Source organism: Piliocolobus tephrosceles, chromosome 5, assembly GCF_002776525.5.
Source record: "Piliocolobus tephrosceles isolate RC106 chromosome 5, ASM277652v3, whole genome shotgun sequence".
Classification (NCBI taxonomy): Eukaryota; Metazoa; Chordata; class Mammalia; order Primates; family Cercopithecidae; genus Piliocolobus; species Piliocolobus tephrosceles.
The window spans coordinates 25,370,945-25,395,192 of record NC_045438.1 but is presented as its reverse complement, the minus strand read 5'-3'; the positions used below and the strand labels follow the sequence as shown (position 1 = coordinate 25,395,192).

The following is a 24,248-nucleotide window of genomic DNA, read 5'->3' as shown; positions in this document are numbered from 1 at the left end:
CTGGGATGAAGCTTCCAGAGGAAAGAACAGATAGTAATCTTTGCTGTTCTGCAGCCTCCACTGGTGATACCCAGACAAACAGGGTCTGGAGTAGACCTCCAGCAAACTCCAGCAGACCTGCAGCAGAGGGGCCAGACTGTTAGAAGGAAAACTAACAAACAAAAGGAATAGCATCAACATCAATAAAAAAAAAAGCCCATGCAAAACCCCCATCTGAAGGTCACCAACATCACAGACCAAAGGTAGATAAATCCACAAGATGAGGAAAAACCAGCACAAAAAGGCTGAAATATTCCAAAAGCCAGAATGCCGCTTCTTCTCCAAAGGATCACAAGTCCTTGCCAGCAAGGGAACAGAACGGGATAGAAAATGAGTTTGACGAATGGACAGAAATAGGCTTTGGATGGTGGGTAATAATAAACACCTTTGAGCTAAAGGAGCATGTTTTAACCCAATGCAAGGAAATTAAGAACTGTGACAAAAGGTTAGAGGAATTCCTAACTAGAATAACCAGTTTAGAGAAGAACATAAATAACCTGACAGAGCTGAAAAACACAGAACAAGAACTGTGTGAAGCATACACAAATATCATAGCCAAAATTGATCAAGAAGAATAAAGGATATCAGAGATTCAAGATCAACTTAATGAAATAAAGCCTGAAGACAAGATTAGAGAAAAAAAGAATGAAAAGGAATGAACAAAGCCTCCAAGAAATATGGGACTATGTGAAAAGATCAAACCTACATTTGATTAGTGTACCTGAAAGTGACGGGGAGAATGGAACCAAGTTGGAAAACACTTTTCAGGATATTATCCAAGAGAACTTCCCCAGCCTAGCAAGACAGGCCAACATTCAAATTCAGGAAATGCAGAGAACAACACAAAGATATTCCTCAAGAAGAGCAATCCCAAGACACGTAATAATCAAATGCACAAAGGTTGAAATGAAGGAAAAAATGTTAAGAGCAGCTGGAGAGAAAGATCAGGTTACATACAGAAGAAAAAAAAAAAAAAAAGCCCATCAGACTATAGTGGATCTCTCTGCAAAAACCCTACAAGCCAGAAGAGAGTGGGGGCCACTATTCAACATTCTTAAAGAATTTTCAACCCAGAATTTTATATTCAGCCAAAGTAAGCTTCATGAGTGAAGGAGAAATAAAATCCTTTACAGACAAGCAAATGCTGAGAGATTTTGTCACCACCAGACCTCTCTTGTAAGAGCTCCTGAAGGAAGCACTAAATATGGAAAGGAAAAAACAGTACCAGCCACTGCAAAAACATACCAAATTGTAAAGACCATCGATACCATGAAGGAACTGCATCAACTAATGGGCAAAATAACCAGCTAGCATCATGATGACAGGATGGAATTCATACATAACAATATTAACCTTAAATGTAAATGAACTAAATGCCCTAATTAAAAGACAAGGCATGCCAACTTGGATAAAGAGATAAGACCCATTAGTGTGTTGTGTTCAGGAGACCCATCTCATGTGCAATGACACACATAGGCTCAAAATAAAAGGATGAAGGAACATTTACCAAGCAAATGGAAAAAAAAAAAAGCAGGGGTTGCAATCCTAGTCTCTGATAAAAGAGACTTTAAAACAATAAAGATCAAAAAAGACAAAGAAGGGTATTGGGCATTACATAATGGTAAGGGGATCAATGCAACAAGAAGAGCTAATTATCCTAAATATGTATGCACTCAATTCAGGAGCACCCAGATTCATAAAGCAAGCTCTTAGAGACCTACAAAGAGACTTAGATTCCCACATAATAATAGTGGGAAACTTTAACACCCCACTGTCAATGTTGGACACACTAAGGAGACAGATAATTAACAAGGATGTTCAGGAGTTGAATTCAGCTTTGGACCAAGCTGACCTAACAGACATCTATGGAACTCTCAATGCCAAATCAACAGAACACACATTCTTCTCAGCACCACATCACACTTATTCTAAAATTGACCACATAATTGGAAGTATAATAACTCCTCAGCAAATGCAAAAGAATGGAAATCATAACAAACAGTCTCCCAGACTACAGTGCAATCAAATTTGACTCAGGATTAAGAAACTCACTCAAAACTGCACAACTATATGGAAACTGAACAACCTGCTCCTGATTGACTACCGGGTAAATAATACAATTAAGGAAGAAATAAATAAATTATTTGAAACTAATGAGAACAAAGACACAATGTACCAGAATCTCTGGGATGCAGCTAAAGCAGTGTTTAGAGGGAAATTTATAGCACCAGATACCCAGAGGAGAAAGCAGGAATGATCTAAATAGACACCCTAACATCACAATTAAAAGAACTAGATAAGCAAGAGCAAACAAATTCAAAAGTTAACAGAAGACAAGAAATAACTAAGATCAGAGCAACACTGAAAGAGACACAGACACAAAAAACCCTTCAAAAAATCAATGAATCCAGGAGCTGGTTTTTTTTTTTTTTAAAGATTAACAAAGTAGATATAGGTCACTAGCCACACTAAAAAAGAAGAGAAGAGAGAAGAATCAAATAGACACAACAAAAAATGCTAAAGAAGATATCTCAACTGATGACACAGAAATACAAACTACCATCAGAGAGTACTATAAACACCTCTAAGCAAATAAATTAGAAAATCTAGAAGAAATGGATAAATTCCTGGACACATACAACCTCTCAAGACTAAACCAGGAAGAAGTCAAATCCCTGAATAGACCTATAACAAGTTCTGAAATTGAGGCAGTAATTAATAGCCTACAAACCCAAAAAGCCCAGAACCAGATGGATTCACAGCCAGATTCTACAAGGGTACAAACAGGAGCTGGTACCATTCCTTCTGAAACTATTCCAAATAATAGAAAAGAAGGGACTCCACCCTAACTCATTTTATGAGGCCAGCATCATCCTGATACAAAAACCTGGCAGAGACACAATAAAAAAAAAGAAAATTTCAGCTGATATCCTTGATGAACATCGATGTAAAAGTCTTCAATAAAATACTGGCAAACCGAATCTACTAGCACATCAAAACATCAAAAAGCTTATCCACCACGATCAAGTTGGCTTCATCCCTGGGCTGCAAGGCTGGTTCAACATGTGCAAATCAATAAAAGTAATCCATCACATAAAGAGAACCAATGAGAAAAACCACAGGAATATCTCAATAGATGCAGGAAAGGCCTTCGATAAAATTCAACACCCCTTGTTAAAAACTCTCAATAAATAAGTATTGATGAAATGTATCTCAAAATAATAAGAACTATTTATAACAAACCCACAGCCAATGTCATACTGAATGGGCAAAACCTGGAAACATTCCCTTTGAAAACCAGGACAAGACACGGATGCCCTGTCTCACCACTCCTATTCAACATAGTATTGGAAGTTCTGGCCAGGGCAAACAGGCAAGAGAAAGAAATAAAAGTTATTCAGATAGGAAGAGAGGAAGTCAAATTGTCTCTGTTTGCAGATAACATATTGTATATTTAGAAAATCCCATTGTTTCAGTCCAAAATCTCATTACACTGATAAGCAGCTTCGGCAAAGTCACAGAATACAAAATCAATGTGCAAAAAATCACAAATATCCCTACACACCAATAAAAGACAAACAGAGAACCAAATCATGAGTGAACTCCCTTTCACAATTGCTACAGAGAGAATAAAATACCTAGGAATACAACTTACAAGAAATGTGAAGGACCTCTTCAAGGAGAACTACAAACCATTCCTCAAGGAAATAAGAGAGGACACAAACAAATAGAAAAACATTCCATGCCCATGGATGAGAAGAATCAATATCGTGAAAATGGCCATACTGCCCAAAGTAATGTATAGATTCAGTGCTATCCCCATCAAGCTACCACTGATTTTCTCACAGAATTAGAAAAAACTACTTTAAATCTCATATGGAACCAAAAAAGAGCCCGTATAGCCAAGCCAATCCTAAGCAAAAAGAACAAAGCTGGAGGCATCAAGCTACCTGACTTCAAACTATGCTACAAGGCTCCAGTAACCAAAACAGCATCATACTACTACCAAAATAGATATATAGACCAATGAAACAGAATAGAGGCCTCAGAAATAGCACTGCACATCTAGAGCCATCTGATATTTGACAAACCTACAAAAACAAGCAAGTGGGGAAAGGATTCCCCATTTAATAAATGGTGTTGGGAAAACTGGCTAACCACATGCAGAAAACTGAAACTGAATCCCTTCCTTACACCTTACATAAAATTAACTAAAGATGGATTAAAGACTTAAACATAAGACCTAACACCATAAAAACCCTAGAAGATAACCTAGACAATACCATTCAGGACATAGGCATGATCAAAAACTTCATGATTAAAACACCAAAAGCAATGGCAACAAAGGCCAAAACTGACAAATAGCATCTAATTAAACTAAAGAGCTTCTGCACAGCAAAAGAAACTATCATCAACGTGAACTGGCAACTTACAGAATGGGAGAAAATTGTTGCTATCTACCCATCTGACAAAGGGCTAGTATCCATAATCTGCAAGGAATTTAAACAAATTTACAAGAAAAAACCAAACAACTCCATCACAAAATGGGCAAGAATATGAACAGACACTTCTTAAAAGAAGACATCTATGTGGCCAACAAACATAAAAAAAGCTCATCATCACTAGTCATTAAAGAAATGCAAATCAAAACTACAAGGAGATACTGTCTCACGCCAGTTAGAATGGCGATCATTAAAAGGAAACAACAGATGCTGGAGATATTGTGGAGAAATGGAAACACTTTTACACTGTTGGCGGTAGTGTAAATTAGTTCAACCATTGTGGAAGACAGTGTGGCAATTCCTCAAGGATCGAGAACCAGAAATACAATTTGACCCAGCAATCCCATAATTGGGTATATACCTAAAGGATTATAAATCTTTCTACTATAAAGACACATGCACACGTATGTTTATTGCAGCACTGTTCACAATAGCGAAGACTTAGAACAAACCCAAATGCCCATCAATGATAGACTAGATAAAGAAAATGTGGCACCATGGAATACTATACAGCCATAAAAAAGGATGAGTTCATGTCCTTTGCAGGTACATGGATAAAGCTAGATACCATCATTCTTAGCAAAGTAACACAGGGACAGAAAACCGGACACCCATGTTCTCACTCATAAGTAAGAGTTGAGCAATGAGAACATATGGACATAGGGAGGGAAACATCACACACTGGGCCTGTTGGTGGGTGGGGTGCTAGGGGAGGGTGCTAGGGGTGCTGCTACTTTAGGAGAAATAACTAATGTAGATGACGGGTTGATGGGTGCAGCAAAACACCACGGCACCTGTACACCTATGTTATAAACCTGCACATTCCACACATGTATCCCAGGATTAAAGTATATATATAAAAAAAAGAAATGCAAATCAAATCACAATGAGATACAATCTCACACCAGTCAGAATGATTGTAATTAAAAAGTCAAAAATAGCACGTTGGCAAGGCTGTGGAGAAAAGGGAATACTTATGCCCTGTTGGTGGAAATGTAAATTAGTTCAGCCACTATGAAATGTATTATGGAGATTTCTCAAAGAACTGAAAACAGAACTGACATTTGATCCCACACTCCTATTACTGAGCATATACTCAAAAGAAATCGTTTTACCAAAAAGACACTTGTATGTTCATCCTAGTGGTATTCACAATAGTTAAGATAGGAAATCAACCCAGGTATCCATCAACGGATGACTGGATAATGAAAATTTGATACCTACATACCATGGAACACTATGCAGCCATAAAAAAAAAAAAATCATGTTCTTTGCAGCAACATGAATGCAGCTGGAGGTTATAATTCTAGGTGAATTAATGCAGGAACATAGAAGCAAATACTACATGTTCTCACATATATGTGGGAGAAAACATTGAGTACATATAGACATAAAGATGGGAACAACACTCACTGCAGACTGTTAGAGGAGTCAGAAAGCGAGGCAGGATGGGTTGAAAAACAACCTATTGGGTACTATGCTCACTACCTGGGTGATGGGACCTGTACCTCAAACCTCAGCATCAAGCAACATACCCATGAAATAAAATTGCATATGTACTCTTTGTATATAAAATGAAATTTGTAATTGCAAAAGAAGAAATGTTCTATTAAAAATTCTATTTTTATATTTCATGTTACCTTCATATCACTCATAAATATATCACATAGGGTCAAATAATAAATGCGAGATAACTAGTGGTTTTACCTAGACGACTGTATCACACTGGTGATTTTTCATTTCTTGAAAATAGATTACTTACATGAGCATAGCATTTTTATGTGATGCAATTTAGATAAGCACTGGCAGCAAAATGAAAGCTGGATTTCAAATGACACAACTAAAATATTTCGTTCTGGTGACTGTGTTGCTCTAAGCTGATACGATTTCGCAAAGTATTACTAATTAAGATGTGTACTTAAATGGTATTTGTAAAGTTAAATAAGAAAGTGGTATTCAACCAAACAATTCTGGGAGAACTTTTGAATATTATATATATTTCCATTCTTGGAAATACATATACATATATAAAATTTTATATGTACATATACGTATTTTACATACACATATATAAAATATACACATACTCATATACATATACATATGTATAAACATATACACACATATACATATGTATATATACATAGGCATATACATATTTTACATATACATATATAAAATCTGTATATGTAAAATATTTATTTATTTCACCCATACAAATTTATGGGTGAAATAAAGAATACCATAAACCACCAGCGTAAGACATATAATATTCAGGTTTGTTTTGCTTTAGTGATTATTTTTTAAAAATGAAAAATGTACAACATACTAAAAATCTTCTTAGTTTTGTGCTACGATGAAGCATGTTTTTACTACAGCTACAGTTATGTAAATAAAAAGAGTGTAATAATGTCAGATTATGCCAAAGTTCTTTGCCCAGAAGACCATTACTAAGACATCTGTTTTAACCATGAGTCAGAGCAGATCGACAGCTATATTTTTAAACAAATGTGTCATCTTGTAAACCAGTGACTGTATCTTTCATTTTAAATATCTAAAAAACAACTGGTTCCTCCAAATCAACAATTCCCTGATTTAATTATAAATTTAATAGCACTGAACATATTTTTGTTGTTTTCATTGTTGTAATACCTTACTGGGATAATAATTTTAAAACTATATTTAGACTAAAACATACATGATTGATTAAAAACAGAGAGTTGGTGGATAAGCTTGAAATAAGTTCAAAGTATGCAAAACAGAAAAATCAGAAAAATCTAAAATCCTTGATGTTTGAAATAGAAAAGAGTTACTATTAAGACTCCCTGCAATGAACCTATAAGTGAAGATGGTAGTAATCTCTTAACACAATCAGAGGGTCTTTTGGAAGCAGCAGCAATGTAAGAAACAGTATTTATAGATAGTTGTTTGTAGTACGCAAATTAACAGAAGACAGCTGAATAATGGCTTTAAGAAACATCACTCTGACAATCACATTTAAAATTCAGCGATGGGAATTTTAAAGAAAGTGTCACAACTGAAAAGTCTCTGTTAAAGATCATTCAAGAAAAGGATACTCAAAGCAGTACCAGTTTTCCAATTGCTGATTCTTCCATGAAAATCAGCTTCAGAATTTCCTTGGTAGTAAAAATTTGTACAATAGTACAAACATCAATGACCCAGAGAATTGAATCCACTTTAGGTTGAAAAAAAAAAAAAAAAAAAAAAAAAAAAAAAAAAAAAAAAAAAAAAAACTTTATCGTAAAAAACCTGTGCTTATTGGATAATATTATCAATCATTTTAATATACTTACATACTATTTTTAAATGACTGCGTAGAGGTTGCCTATTACTTGGTTCTTTACCTTAGAGGAAATAATGGAAAACTGATAATTTGGACATTTAACTGATATTTGGTTAAAAGGGTTAAACTCCTCTATTATCTCAATAATAGAAAAATGACGCCTAGTTGTCTTATTTAGCAGGCATGATATTGAGACCAAAGAGAAACCAAAATTACAGGACAAAATTGTGAATGTTTTGGTTTTCTTTTTGCAGTACAAGATATGCAGACTAAAATGGAATTTGAGCATTGAATGAGAGAGTTTATTATGAGAATGAGTTGTTCGAAATTCATTTTATTTACATGAGATGTATGGGTGAAATAACAAATATCATTAACCACCAGCATCCTCAAATTCTTTTCCCTGTGTTCCTTTCAATCTACAGTATCATGCAACCACCAACCCTCTCAGGAAGATATCCTTATCAACATTTTATCAAAATGGGTGAAAAACATTTTATACTACATTTGGGGCAGTATTCTTAGTGCAGTAACTTCACTGATTGCTACTATATGGTATAGAGAGTGGAGAAAAACCATTGCCATCTGAATCTATATACTTATATGAAAGACTATGTTAATATATTGTGACATCGACTGAGAAGCAAACCAAAATAATTCAATGTTGAATATGAAATGAGCATTAATTCTCTTCAATTCAGCCCAAATTTCTGAAGTTGACAGGCCCCTTGAAGAAGGAATCCTGTCTGTTGGTCAAGAACAGTAAAAAAATGTTTTTTTCTGATGGTAATTAATTTTAAAGACTGCTACACCCCATGGAGTATACAATTTTTATATGAATCCACAGAATATTCATAGGGTGTGTGCTAGTCAGAGCCATCCAGAGAAATAGATGAATAGGAGATATGTTTGTTTGTTTGTTTATTATAAGGAATTGGCTTATGCTATTATGCAGGCAGGTAAGCCCCAAGATCTACATGGCAAGCTGGAGACCCAAAATTGCTGATGGTTTAGCTCCAGTCCAAGTCTGAAGGCCTGAGAACCAGGAGAGCTGGTGGTGTGCTTCCTGTCTGAAGGCTGGCAGGCTGGAGATGGAGGAATGGCCAGTGTTTCAGTTTGAGTTCAAAAGCAGGAAAAAAGCCAATGTCCCAGCTTCAAGGAAGTTGGGCAAAAGAAAAAAAAAAAAAAAAAAAAAAGAGTCTCTCTTATTTAAGACAGGGTCAGCAATTTTGTTCTAGTGAGGATTTCAACAGATTGGATGGGGCCCACCCACATTGAGGAAGGCAATGTGCTTTACTCAGTCTACCATTCAAATGTGAATCTCATCCAAATACACCTTCATGAAAACACTGAGAATAATGTTTGATCAAATATCTGGGCACCCTGTAGCCCAGTCAAGTTCACACATAAAATTATTCATTACAGGGTATATGTTCCTACTTCATCACATTTATGATATGCAAAATAAATAAATAAATAAATAATTTTGAGGTTAAATAATGGCAACAGAACATTTCAGGGAGAAGTAAAGATATGTGCATTCTACAGAGAGGTTAAAATCAATGCATATAATAGTCATTGTTTTTTCATGAAATTGTGGATTCCAATTGTAATTTAATCAAATGATTAAAATTTTGTTTTCATTTTAACAGATTAAAAAATGATTACCTATTAATTATCCTGCTTAATGAAACTAAAGAGTAGAATTCAACACTGTGTCCAAATCTAATAGTTTACCACAGAGAAAAGTAAATAGCAATATCTAATATTTCAAAAATTTTAAACATTTTATCTTCTAACCACTCTTATGAGACTGTTATTTAGTTTAATATCACATATATTTTTTCACTAGATAATATGCAAGATAATATTCTTGAGATTGTGGTGAAGTAGGGGAGGGTACAAATACGAATCAAATAAAGTCTCTTACGTCAAGCTTCTTATATAGTAATTACACTTTATTGAAATAGTGTCATAACTCTAGTTATAGTAGAACATAAGTTCACACAAAATTATAAATAATGAAATGAAAAAAAACATAATAGAAAGCAATGGAGGGTTTTAAGTTGGAATTTAAACATGATCTATTCTGTGTTTCAGAAAAATCTTTCCAGCTAATATATGATGGATTATAAGGAGGTAGGAATGGAGTAAAGAGACAGAAAATTACGGGGTTTAAAAGTACTTTAAATAAAAGATAATCATAGATTAAATTAGCATCCCCTCAGTGGGGGTGGTAAGTCGTCAGATTTCAGGATGTATTTTCAAGGTAGTGATGGCTGAATTTAGAAGCAGGTTTTTAAAAAGTACACAAGAAAGAGAATAAACAATAATGGCACCTAGCTTTGCAGACGAAATAACTTCCTAATTTACTGAAATGGGGAGGGCTTGAGGGAGAATAGATATGAAGGAAAATTAATAGTTCTATTATAGTCATGTCCAGTTTGAGATGTTCATTGCCCACCCCGACAGAGATTGAAGAGAGACCACTGCATAAATGATGCTAGGGCTCAAAGAAGAGACCTAAGTGCTAGAAAAGACATTTGAATCAATATATGGATAGTATTTGAAGGCACAGGAAAGAATGAGATGGCACAGGTAGAAAAGGTAGATGCAGGAGCCCATGGCAGTTCAACATCCAGAGCCCAGTAGACAGACGAGGAGGAGACAGGAAAGGTTTCTGAAGAGAGGCTGTGAGGGAGGGAAACCAGGAATATTAGAATCCTAGAGAGGTATGTGTTTTATAAAGGAGGCAGTAGGCAGTGGTCAGCCTTTTCAAGTGCTTCTTGGAAGTGAAAGAAAATGACAGAAAACTGACTGATAGATTTGGCAATACATAAGTTACCTGTCACCCTAATAAGAACTAGTTTAGGGGAGTGGAGAGTATAAAAGCCTCATTGGAGCTCTGCCATTCGCTATGAGGTTGTAGCAGTGATGCAGTAGCCCACACCATTGCACCCTTGCTGGCCTCTCCTTGCCTAGCAAGAAGGCCCTGCCACAGTGGCCTAGTCTACTGCCACCCCCCCACAGCCAAGTCTACCAGATCGGAATCCTTATCCTCCTTCCTCAGAGTGCGCGGTGGCCCTAGCATTGTAAGATGGCAGAACTCCATCCAGAGCTACATGACGACGTCCAGCACACTTGCAAGCCTGGATAGTGCGCTGTGCCTTGGTAGCAGTTGCTGCCTCTATACCTTGTCTCCTGTGTTTTGTGTATGCCAGGAGCTACTCCACCAGGTACCATCAACAGCAACTTGGAAAAAAATGCCTGCACCAACAAGAAAATGGAGCTGCAGGAGCTGAGTGATTGTTTCATACACATCGACAAGGTGCACTTCTTGGTGCAAAAGAACAAGATCCTGCTGATAAACTGAAGCAGCTCAAGAACCAGGGAAAGTCAGCCTGGGGAACTTCTACAAGGAGGAGATGCAAGAGCTGCATCAGCAAGTGGACCGGTTCACCAAGGCCAGTATCAAGGTTCAGCATGACATCCTAGCCAAGGACATGAAGACAATTTGCAGAAAGAGATGCTTCAGAGAGAGGAAGCTGAGAGCACCCTTAGAAATCATGCAAACTTGAAGATTGGATGTTGACAATGCTTCTTTGGCACTCCATGACTTGAAGGTAAAGTGGACTCCTTGCAAGAAGAGATTGCCTTTTTTGAAGGAACTGCACAGGAATGAAACCCAGGAGCTGCAGGTCCAGATTCAGGAAGAGCCACACAAATTGTTGATGTTTCCAAGCCCGACCTCACGGCTGCACTGCATGATGTGTGTTAGTAGTATGAAAGTGTAGTTACTAAGAACCTTCAGGAACAAGGCCAGGTTTGTTGGTCTCTCTGAGGCTATTAACTGAACCTGGACAGTGATGTCCTGCATTAGGCAAAGCAGGAGTCAAAAGAGTATCAAAGATAGGTCCAGGCCCTCACTGGCCAAGCACTCAAAGGAACTGAGAAGTCTCTGCAGTGTCAAGTGTGCAAAATAGATGAGAACTTTGTTGTGAACTACCAAGAAACTATTGGCCTCATGCAGGATGAGATTCAGAATGGGAAGGAAGAAATAATTAAGACCTGCCACCTTAATCAATGTCAGGACCTGTGGGATGTTCATAGAACCCTTGACATTGAAATTGCCACCTACAAAATGCTGCTGGAAGGTGAGGAGAGCAGGAATTCTCTGTCTCTTTCAAACTTTTCTTCTCAGAACAGGAGGGAAACCATTCTGAGTTCACTCCCTCTGGTTGACAGCTACTCATACAGGATCCTTCTGACATTTAAAACTGGGAGATGGACAGGTTATCAATGAACCTTCTCAGCCTCATGATTAGCTTGATGAAAATTGCACGTACTCACTGCAGCAATATATTACTAGCAAGAATAAAAAGTAAGACTATATCTTAAAGAAACAGCCTTCAAATGCCTTTCTACGGCTTTTCAGTAGCATAAGATAAATTTGGAATAGAAACAAGTTACAGTTCTTAAGAACTAGCACTCCTAAAAGATTTAGAACAAAAGTTTAAAACATAGTCTTGTTTATGAAGAAGTTTTGTGCTACACCAGTTTTGTAAAAATATTTTGAAAATCGTTATAACTGCTTTTTTTTCCTAGCAAGTATTAGACTAACTTGTTTCTACTTCAATAAACCTTTGGAAAAACTAACCAGGAAACAACAACAATTTTTAAAATACTTCTCGGAATGAACTGAAGAGAGAATGGAAGGTAAGAAACTGGGGAGAGCAAGAATACTTTCACTTTTTGAGGAGTTTTTTTGTTAAGGAGAGAAGTAACAAGATCAGTAGTTGGAGGAAAATGTGGGATAAAGAGATGTGTTTTGATTTTGGTTTTTAAAGATAGATGATATTGAGACACGTATGGGCTAATTCTGTGGAGATGAAAAAATCTAATGAAGGTGAAAGAAAGTAGATATATAATTGTAGGAATAAAGCCTTTGAGAAGTAAGGGGATGAGGTTCCAGGTCAGCAGGAGCTGGCCTAAGAAGCAGATACTTCCTCTTTCATAACAGGATAGAGGGCTGAGACGTAGTTGGAGATACAGGCAGGTTTTTAGAACTTGTGGTGGAAACATGAGATTTTGATTTCATCACACTACACTAGTTTTCTCTGTAAATGTTTTTGAGAGGTCATCATATGAATGTTAAAAGAGAAGGTTTTGTTGAAGATTTGAGGAGAGAAAAGGATAGGATGGTGAATTTAACAGGAAAATGTAGTGGTATTCTGGAAGTGTTTAGTGTCCCTTCAAGATTTAAATTGAAGCCAGTTTGACTATGTGTGTATTTTTTTTTTTTTTTTTTTGAGATGAAGTCTTGTTCTGTCGCCCAGGTTGGAGTGCAGTGGCATGATCTCATCTCACTGCAACCTCTGCCTCCCGTGTTCAAGCGATTTTCCTACCTCAGTCTCCGGGTAGCTGGGATTACAGGTGTGTGCCACCATGCCCAGTTAATTTTTTATATTTTTAGTAGAGACGGAATTTCACTGTGTTAGCCAGGATGGTCTTGATCCCCTGACCTCATGATCTGCCCACCTCAGCCTCCCAAAATGCTGGGATTACAAGCATGAGCCACTGCACCAGGCATGTAGACCTTTTATTAGTCAAGTTTTGTTTTTCATCTGCACTTAGGAAGTCAGCAGGAAAATATGTTTAATTGATACTGTTTTGCCAGAAGGATATGATGGCTAGACCATGGAATCTAAGAGAAGTAATGATAAAAGTTATTATGTAGGTGACAAAATAATCTGTACAACAAACCCTCATGACATGCAGTTTACCTATATGGCAAACCTGAGCATGTATACTTGAGCCTAAAATAAAATTTAAAAAGAGAAGCAAGTTCTCAGTACATTAATAGTTGATGATTGACTTTATTTTCTCTGCTGTCACACATGTATTTTCTAAAAATACTGCAAAGCTGGCTCAGATATAAAAAAATAAACAATGCATACATGTGGCCTTGAATCTTATTCCAATTCAAACTTTGACTCAAGTTATTTGAGCACAGATTTTGAATATCAAGATAAATAGCCTATATATTTTGTGTTAAACCATTTAGCACACATATCATATAGATCAATTGAAGAGTGCATTTATAAATAGAACTGTATAAACAATCCAAAGTGGAAGGAAGAATCTAGAGGAATGCCAAAAAAGATAATATAAAAGCAATTATAGCACATTCCATAAAGGGAGAAAACAAAGAGACAAAGGTTATGTCTAAATAATGCCAAAGCAAACAGTTGGTAAGTGAAACATCTAGTCAATCAGCTGCATGTTTTGTCTACGGAGAGCCTAGCAACTGACTTTACTGACTTTTTTTTTTTTTTTCCCCACTGAATTGACTGAATTAACTGGTTTTTTTGGAGGCATGTTGACATATGCATAATGAAAGAGTCAGAAAGGAAGAAAAGGAAAGGATGCATTTGGGAAAAAAGTCCTTGGGATCTCGAAGTGATAGGTGATAAGATTAAAAGATTATAAATTGAAACGAGAGCAGATTTTGGGAGGGGGATGAACTTAGTTACATAAATTCAAATTTGGAATATAAGCTACAGGAGTGTATTTTCCATAATTATGGGAGACTTGTTTGTGACACAATGGAAATATTTGAAGACTAAGAAGAGTTTCTAAAGGGTCTGCTTTTAGTCTCTTTTATTGATTCTGCAACATTTATTACTAGCACAAATTACTAAAGTGCAAATTATCTTCCTTGAATTATAATTTCATTTACTATTACAACAATATTCATCTTCCTACCCTTCCTACTTTTTAAATACTGACTTTGAGCTACTCTTCTTAATACTTCACTATACAAGTATACTAACAAAAGAACAACTTCCAAATCTCCTAATGGCAAGATCATCTACCTGCAAACAATTTATATTTAGAAAGTTATATAAGTCACATTATGCACTTTTAAATTTATTCTACCTGGGAAGTAGTGAATTACTAGAGGAGATGCACTATCCTGCTAGGTCATGTGGATAGTAAGGAGGAGGAGAAAGACACGCAACAGTGTACAGTATTTGAAAATAAATATTCTTTTAGCACTTCAATATTTAAGGATTGATTAAGTATGTATATACATATATATAATTTTTAGTTTTGTTTAAAAATATATAAATTATAGTATATGAAACAAGAAACTGTTCGTGCATATTAGGTGAAGATTTACAGAAAGTATAGAAAAAAATGTCATTCAATTGACTCTATAGTACAAATGGGGCCAATACAATGCTGACTCTTTGCTGCTACTTCTAGATTATCTTCCTGATTTTTTTCCCTAGATTCTCTTAAAATGGCTCACTTAAACAATAAGTTTTAAAGCTCCATTGAAGAATTATAAGGAAATAACTTGACAAAAGATTCAAATACATTTAACACTGAAATATATATTTTCAATGATCTTTCCCTGCCCTCTGCCACCCAAAAACCCATGCTGTCCACATGGAGCCCAGAGAATAACTTCTTTCAGAATTCCCTTCTGCCTAACTCTGTAAGCAATATCCTACTTTCTAGAAAGCCATGTGTCATATCGGGAAAAGGACTGACTTGGAAAACAGACGCTGGTCTTTCAGTTTACTAACTCTATGATTTTGGATGAGTTGTTTAAATTTTCTGTGTCAATTCAGACAGATGAGTAATGGATTAAATGAGATAGTGTATGGAAAGTACGTAATATTTGCTTGATTTTCCTTATTGTTTTTACTTTGTATCAGTAGATCACAGCAATTTCAAAATTCATTTTGTAAACAATCCACTAAAATGTAAGTTGTTTCTCTACTCAGAAATAATCATGTTGAATTTGTTAATAAGAAATCCCTAAATATATGATATTAAGAATACATAACGTGTTTACTTATAGACACTGAAGTTCAACTCCATTTTACTTCCCAAAATACACTTTTTGGGGTAGCAAAAAGATCTCTGTTCAAATCTGCCAGATCTTTTTATAACTTTCAGGTAAGCTGTTGTACTTATCATTCAAAGTTGTAATAGAAATCACTACTACTTTAAGCTCAACAAATTTTGCGCATTATTTGTTCCTCAAAATTTGAATCCAAATGGAAACTGCAGTTTTAAATTCTGAAAGTTTCCTGGTTTTTCACTTTTGTACAAAATATAAAACTTTTACTAATTCATACAAAATATATGGGTGATTGGAGAATCATGTGTACTTTCTTAATCAAATGCTTAACTGAAAGTTTATAGCAAATGTGAAACAAATGATATCACTTATATTTAAGCAATAGGTGATATGCTTAAGATAATCACTAACAAAAATAACTTATATTTATAATAATTAAGAGTGAGCAAATAGAGATAAGGAAAAGACAATAAAATGCTCACAAATTTTTTTTTAGGTTTCTTACAAAATTCTGAGTGCAATGTAACTTTTTCAAAAGATCTTTAATAATTTTAAAGCAATAGATATGTATTCTTTCATGTTAATTTGCTAAACCTCATTTCAATCTCTCTTTATTTTCTGAAGTCTTATAAGTAACGTCTGCCATCCATCACTGACTGTTGTCTGAGGGGATAAAACAAGGAATGTTCCAAGTATGTTTTGAAAGCACCATGGAAATAAGTTGTTTAGACACAGTAAGAAGTGGTAAATAGGAAAAATAGCCAATCTGGAAAGAGAGGAATCAGCTATACAATGGGGGGCAAAGGGGAGAAAAGACAAAAAAATTAAAAGATTTTATCAATAACAGTAACAACTTCAAAATCCATCCTGAGCCTATTTTTTAAAGTAAAACTTAATTGAATTGAATGAAATTCTTATCTCATTGTTGAGTTGATAAAATTTAATGTCAAATGAACTTCTCTGTTTTAGGCAAGGGAAAAATATGAGGACAGTTCTTCCACACCCTTCTAGTAACAGAAAGTTTGGATGCTAGGGGATGGTATATTAGAAATAATAAATTAATTCCACAATGTTTTAACAACCAAAAAGAACATTTGAGTCAGATTTAAAAAAAAAAAAAACACCAGATGCATTTGTACAAGACATACTACACAGCAGCAGAACTCTCTTCTACCCTAGCTGTAGTCCCCACCACCACACTTAAAAGATTAGCGATATCTCAGGAGATATATTGGAGTTACATACATGAATAATTTGGTTACAATGAAAACAGTCATCTAATTTCCTGATTAGGTATCTGTTTATGCAACAGAGTTGCTAATCTGCACTTGTATATTTGAAGCAGGGGAGGGGTTTAGGGAGGGTAGAAAACTTGAGGTATATGGCAGAGTGGAGAGAGAGAGCTGTGTATGGAAAGAGCTGCAGTGAGACAAGTGCACTCTCATTTCTTTGGGTGGCAGTAGATGTGTGCCTCATCATGACCCAGTGGACAATAAAGAAGTAACAGTGCTTTAGATATCTGCTTGGTATTCTATCAAGAGATCCTGGCAAGCATGTAAGGATGAGGAGCCAGAGAAGACTCTATCTAAGAAATTTCTTCAAAAGAGGTTAACCCAGAAAATAATCTTCATTATTTGCAAATGATGAAGAATTTATCAAAGGTGCCTCTAAAGAAACAACTCATGACACATATAAAATTCCACTAGTTAAATACATGCCACAAAGAGGGCTTAAGAAGGAGGGAAAGAAAAATCAATAGAGAAGGGAGTGTGCTTTCTCTCTGAACTACTTTTTTCTATGCCTGGATAAAAATGGACCTAGAAGGGGAAGGGAAGGATGAAAGAAAGAACAGCCCTCACTGCTACCTACAAGTGGCTTTTGGCCCAAAGTCAGGTTTGAATTTAGGAAAAAAAAGGATACGAGTTTGAAACTTTAATCTGGATAAAACAGAATTGGATTAGATTGTTTCATGCCTTAAAATGAGGAGAAAGCTATAGGATCCTCTCAAGGTATAATTGAAAGATGGAAAATGAAGAGTCTCCATGTCGTGGTCAAAGGTAAAGATTACAGGGGAAAGAATAATGCTTCATGCTTGCATCCTCAAGTTTTGAAATTCAATAAAGTGGTTATGTTAGTTAAGTGGTAATATTTAATTATATCCCCAAAAGTATGTTCTTTTAAATTTAAGTTTACATAACAGATTATTGGATAAGTTTGACTCTTTCTCTTAAAACATCTAATAAGAGAAGCCCTTATAATAAAAATCAGTGAAATCAAATCCAAGTCTTGATTCCTTTTGTATTTCACGTTATTCCACATGAAATTGATTCTTCAGCTATTGACCTCTTCCTAATGCTTTTTCAATAATTGTTCACATATATTTGCACTGGTGCTTTTCTAAAACTTCATGTTATTGTTTTTTATTTTTATTGTTGCTGTAATAATACAATGCCACTTTATCAAAATCTACTTGTGTAGAATTAGAAGAGACATAATACCCCTACGTAATTTGAAGAACAAAAATCTCTCTAACTTAAGTGTATTTTCGAAGCTTTATGAAGGATATGATACTTAGAAAGGATAAAATGTTTAATGTTCAATGCATTATTTAATATAAAATAATATGAACTAAGTAATTCTTAAAAGCCTCACAATGTTCCATTCTTATTTTGAAAAATTTGTAGAAGTTAGATGAAACAACATTTTCAGTCTCATAGAATTGGCTTCCTATGTTGACCTTATCATCCTTGAAGCTTCTTTAGGGTTACCTGGCCAAGGTTCTTTACCCAGGATTTGTCTTTATTAAATCCAAAGTAGTACTCACTTCAGCAGCAAATACACTAAAATTGTGATGATACAGAGATTACCATGGCCCCTACACAAAGATGACACACAAATTCATGAAGCATTCCATATTTTTCCAGAAAAGATTGGGATTCTATTTTCAAAGTTCTGAAGGAAAAAAAAAACTTTCAACCCAGAATTTTGCATCCTACCAGAATAAGCTTTATAAATGAAAGAGAAATGAAGTCTTTCCCAGACAAGCAAACACTGAAAGAATTCATCATCACCAGACCAACCTTACAAGAAATGCTCAAAGGAGTCCTTAACATGGAAATAAAAGGTTTACACTATCATCATAAAAACACATGAAAATATAAAACTCAGAAGTCTTATAAAAATTACACAAAGCAAGAAAATGAAGAAAGCATATAGAAATATTAAAAAACCCCACAAATCCATAAAGACAAAAAAAAACAGATAAAAGAATCAAAATAAACAAAGAATCTACAAAGCAACTAGATAAGAATGAACATTAAGACAGGAAATAAATTCATATATATATACTTGCATGTAATTTGATTAAATGCTCCACTTAAAAGATACAAATTGGTGGAATGGATTAAAAATAAATCATAATTCAACTACATGCTGCTTACAAAACCTTACCTTACTTGTAAAGACACATAGGGTGTTGGTAAATAGATGGAAAGAGATATTCCACACACGCGGAAACCAAAAGCAGGCAGGAATAGCTATACTTATATCAAATAAGACAGATTTTACACTGACAGTAGTAAAAAAATGTCAAACAAGGCCATTAGATAATGAAGGATAGACTTCGATTCAACAGGAAGATATAACAATCTTAACTATATATGTACTCAATACCAGATAACCCAGATTCATAAAACAAACATTACCAGACCTAAAGAAAGAGATGTACAGCAATACAATAATAGCAGGGGACTTCAACAGCCCACTGATAGCACTAGACACATCAAGACAGGAAATCTACCAAGAAACTGTGGACTTAAATTGGACTTTAGACCAAATTAATCTAAAAGATATTTACAGAACATGCTACTCAACAACTGCAGAATACACATTTTTCTTATCAGTGCATGAAACATTGTCCCAAATAGACCATAATATAGTTCATAAAACAGGTCTCAGTAAAATTTTGAAAATTGATATTATATCAACTATCTTCTCAGACCATAGTGGAATAAAACTAGAAATCAATTCAAAGAGAAACTGTCAAAACTACATAAATACATTAAAATTAAACAATTAAATGAATGCTCTTTGCGCCAATGATGAAATTAAGAGAGAAATTTAAAAACCTTTCAAAATAAATTAAAACAGGGAGACATCATACCGAAACATCTGGGATACAGCAAAAGTGTGCTAAGATGACAGTTTACAGTGTTAAATACTGATATAAAAAATTAGAAAGATCATAAATTAGCATCTTATTATCTTACCTCAAGAAATTAGAAAACAAGAAACAAACAAACCAAACCCAAAGCTATTAGAAGATAAAAGCAAGAATCAAAAAAAAAAATGAATGAAATTGAGACCCCAAAACAATAAAAATGGTCAATGAAATGAAAAATTGTTTTTTGAAAATATAGACAAAATTGTTAGACTGCTAACTAGAATAAGTATGAAAAGAAAAAATTCAAATAAACATAATCAGAAATGAAAAAGGAGACATTACAACTGATACCACAGAAGTATAAAATATCAACAACTACTATGAAGAACTGTATGCCTGTACAATTACAGACTAAAAAATCTAGAAGAAATGTATAAATTCCTGGAAATATGCAACCTTTCAAGATTGAACCTGGAAGAAATATATATCCTGAACAGATCAATAATGAGTAGTGCAATTCAAGCAGTAAAAAACAAACCTCCCAACACAACAAGACCAGGATCAAATGGATTTACAGATGAATTCTAACAAACATAACAAAGAAGAACTGATACTTATCCTACTGAAAGTCTCCTAAAAAAATTGAGGAGGAGGGAATTCTCCCTAGTTCATCCAATGAAGCCAGTATCACTCTGATACCAGAGTTAAACAAGAACACAGGAACAACAACGAAAACAACAAAATGACAAACCAGTATTCTTGATGAATATAGATGCAAAAATCCTCAACAAAATACTATCAAACAAAATCCAACAGAATATCAAAAAAACAATATACCATGATCAAGTGGGATTTATTCCAGGAATGCAAGGATTATTCAATATATACAAAACAACAAATTTGATTTGCCACATACACTGAATTAAAAACAAAATTCATATGATCATCTCAATAGATGCAGAAAAACATCTGATATAATTCAGCATTTCTTCATGATTAAAACACTCAACACACTAGGCATAGAAAGAAAATACTTCAAAATAATAAAAAGCATATATGATAAACTCAAAATAATAAAAGCCATATATGATAAATAATAAAAACCATGTATGATAAGCCAACGTCATACTGAACAGGAAAAAGTTGAAAGCATCCCCCTCTAAGATCTGGAACAAGACAGGATGCCCACTTACACCACTCCTATTCAACACAGTACTGGAAGTCTTAGCCAGAGAAATCAGGCCAGAGAAAGAAATACAAATCATCTAAATTGGAAAAGAGGAAGTCAAATTATCTCTGTTGATGATATTATCTTATACCTAGAAAAACTTACAGACTCCTCTAAAAGACCCCTAGAGTTTACAAATGACTTCAGTAAAGTCACAGTATACAAAATCGATATACAGGAATTGGTAGCATTTCTGTACAACAATAATGATCAACCTGAGAAGCAAATCAATAAGTCAATTACATTTACACTAGTTACAAAAAAAAAAAGTATAAAACATTTAGGAATATATTTAACCAAGGAAGTGAAATATCTCTACAAGGAAAACTAAAACACACAAATAAAATAACTTGCAGATGAGACAAAGAAATGATAAAAAACATTCCATGCTAATGGATTGGAAGAGTCAATATTGTTAAAAATGATCATATTGCCCCAAATGATCTATAGGTTCAATGCAATAACTATCAAAATACCAATGTTGTCTTTCACAGAATTAGAAAAAAGCAATCCTGAAATTTATATGAATCCCAAAAAGAGCTCAAATTCCCAATGCAATCCTAAGCAAAAAGAACAAAACTGAAGGCATCACATTACCTGACTTCAAACTATACTACAAGGCTATTTTCATATAATAAGTAGTATAGTAACCAAAACAGAATGGTACTGGTATGAAAGTAGACACACAGATCAAGGGAACAGAATAGAGAATCAAGAAATAAAGCATACATACCTACAGCCAACCGATCTTTGACAAAGTTATCAAGAACATACACTTGGGGAAAGACACCCTATTCAATTAACGATGCTGGGAAATTTGAATTGTCATATACAGGAGAATGAAACTGGATCCCTATGTCTCACCATATACAAAAATTAACTCAAGATAAATGAAATACTTAAATGTAAGCCCTGAAACTATTAAAATACTAACAGAAAACCTGGGAAAAACTCTTCTGGACATTGGTCTAGGGAAAGAATTCTTGATTAATACTCTAAAGCAAATTCAACAGAAACAAAAATAGACAAATGGGATTTAATTAAATTAAAAAGCTCTACATAGTAAAATAAATAATCAACAACGTGAACCAATAACCTGAAGAATGGGATTAAATACATGCAAACTATACATCTTACAAAAACTAATATCCATGATCTACATGGAACTCAAACTACTCAACAATAACAAATCAAACTCCTTAAAAAGTGGACAAACACACACAGACATTTTGAAAAAGAAGACACTGAAATGATCAAGAAGCAGATGAAAAAATGTTCAACATCACTAATCATCAGAGAAATACAAATTAAAACCACAATGAGAGACCATCTTACATCAGTCACTTACTAAATGGCAGAAAAAAAAAGATGTTGGTGAGGATGTGGAGAAAAGAGAACCCTTATACATGGTTGGTGGGAATGTAAATTAGTGCAATCTCTATGGAAAACAGTATGGACATTTCTCAAAGAACTAAAAATAGATCTATCATTCAGTCCAGCAATCCCACTACTGGGTATATGTCCAAAGAAAAATAAATCATTATATCAAAAAGATACCTGTACCTGTTTATCACAGCACTACTTATAACAGCAAGAATACAGAATCTATGTAAGTGTCCATCAATGAATGATTGGATAAAGTTATTAAATATGTGCACGTGCACGCGAGCACGCGCGCACACACACACACACACACCAGTACTATTCAGCCATCATGTATTTTGCAGCAACATAAATGAAACTGAAGGACATTATCTTAAGTGAAATAACTCAGAAAATCCTTCATGATCTCATATATGGGAGCTAATTTGTACATATGGGCATAGAAAGTGGAATGATAGACAATGGAAACTCAGAAGGGTGGGAGGTTGGGAGCAGGGGTGAGGGATAAGACATTACTTAAAGGGTACAATGTTCATTACTTAGGTGATGACTATACTAAAAGCTCAGAGTTGACCACTATGCAACATATCCACGTAACAAAACAACACTTGTACTCACTAAATCTATAAAAACAAATGAATCCAAAGCACGTTTTAACCACTAGAAATAATTCAATACAAAATAAAGTTGGCAATAACTAAAAATGAAAAAGTTAACATTATTATTAACCAAAATGTAAGGTATAATAAAGTCTTTGGCAACATTTAGATCCCTAAAATTCAATACAGGTAAAAATAGACTTCATAAAGTTTTTTTTAAGGTCCTAGTGGCAGAAACTATAGCTAGGATAATGTGGATATCAATGGTGTTGCCAGGTCTGTGAATATCACACAGTATGGTATATTAGTTAAATTCCCAGGTTTGAAGCATCTACTTGAATTCCACTCCCATTATGTACCAAATATATATCTTTGGAAAGATACTTAGATATCTATGCTTCAGTTTATTATTTATTTATTTGTGAAATCAAAACAATATTATCTATCCAGGCTGTTAGAAGTTATGTGTGTGCGTGTGTGTGTATATATATATATAATTTAGAAGCATGTCTGGCAAATAGTGTCTGCTAAATAAATATTATCTTATCTACTAGTGCTACTATATTAGGGAATGATATTCCAGACAAGAGAATGCTAAGGCAAAACTAAAGGGGAAAATGATTGTGGCATATTTTGAAGGAGAAAGCCTGTAATGGGTTGACTAGTCAAAACTTAGGAAGGAGAGTAGTCAGGCATGGATCCTGAGGAGCTCTATAACCAAAACATGAGCTTGGATTTCATTATAGGTGCAGTGCTGAGCACTTAGATGAATTTCAATGCTGAGGAGAATTGTTTTGTGTGCAAGGAACAGAAAGTAGGATGGCTTTCTCTACACATATTAGAAAATCTGAGTCAAAAGTTGAAAGGTAAATAGGGTAGCTGAAAGAGAAAAATCAACTGATGGTGGTCTGTAGTGCATTAATTTAAAGGCATTGTATTTGAGACAATAGAGAATTACAAACCATTACTATTTCTGAGAAGGGAAGTGATTCACTTAGTCACTTACTTAGACAACATTAAACAGAAAATGACCCTGGAATTACAGATTTTTATAGAAAGATGCTGATAGCTTTTAGGAGGTTGCTGAGGATCTGTATTGTTTTATCTAAGTTATATTACCAAGATAAAATTATGCCAGTAAAAAATGAAGTTGAA

General features: G+C 34.6%; 1 pseudogene; it reads left to right on the top strand.

Annotated features, from left to right (window-relative positions):
• Positions 1-18,541: 18,541 nt before the first annotated feature.
• LOC111555000 lies at positions 18,542-18,641 on the top strand (annotated as a pseudogene).
• The last annotated feature ends 5,607 nt before the right edge of the window (positions 18,642-24,248 follow it).